Source organism: Physeter macrocephalus, chromosome 15 (genome assembly GCF_002837175.3).
Source record: "Physeter macrocephalus isolate SW-GA chromosome 15, ASM283717v5, whole genome shotgun sequence".
Classification (NCBI taxonomy): domain Eukaryota; kingdom Metazoa; phylum Chordata; class Mammalia; order Artiodactyla; family Physeteridae; genus Physeter; species Physeter macrocephalus.
In genome coordinates this window covers 66,401,005-66,401,930 of record NC_041228.1, presented here as the reverse complement: position 1 = coordinate 66,401,930, position 926 = coordinate 66,401,005, and positions in this window count along the sequence as shown.

Below are 926 nucleotides of genomic sequence, written 5' to 3'. Positions count from 1 at the left end.
TCTTAGCATTAACACCTTTGAAAGTTCCAGGATAGTAGTCTTGTAAAGTGTCTGGATTTGTCTATCATGTCCTCATGATTAGACTTAGAGTAAACTTTTCAGCAAGAATACAGCATAGGTGATATTACATGCTTTCCCCTCTATTACATCAGGAGGCATATAATTCCACTTGTTCGATAGTTGTGATACTAAATTTGATCACGTGGTTAATGTAGTTTCTATCAGCTCTCCTATTAAAAGGTACATTTATTGCTTTATAATTAATAAGGAATTTTAGTGTTAATTGCTAATCCTTGCCTGAATCAATTATTATACTGATAATTTGCATAATTATCAGTATAATTGATTGCATAATCAATCAATTATTTTACTGTTGTAAAATAGTAATTTTTCTAATTCTATTAGCTAGAATTTTTCTGCAGAGAAAAGTTTTTTGTTCCTGCCTCCTCACCTATTTTTTTAATATCATAATGGATTCATGGATGAATGTTTATTGAATGTGTTATGATCCCTTACCACTATTACTCATGCTGATGCTTGAATTATTCCAAATTTGGCCAGTGAAAGCTCTCCATTAAGCCAATTCCTGTAACCTTTTGACATATTCCCATTTTTTGAGCACTTTCTTTTTTAAACCACAAAATGTTCTAGGCACACCTTGCACTTCCTTATCCCAGACCTGGACTCAGCCATCTTTCCTCGAAGCCTTGATCCCCTTGCTGGGGAATGGTATTAGAGACCAAGATGTAAGTGCTAGCTATGTTCATTGCTTCTTGAGTGTCATCGCTTTAGTTTCTTTCAAAGAAGAGAGCTGTCGGGCTTCCCTGGTGGCGCAGTGATTGAGAGTCCGCCTACCGATGCAAGGGACGCGGGTTCGTGCCCCGGTCCGGGAGGATCCCACATGCCGCGGAGCGGCTGGGCCCCTG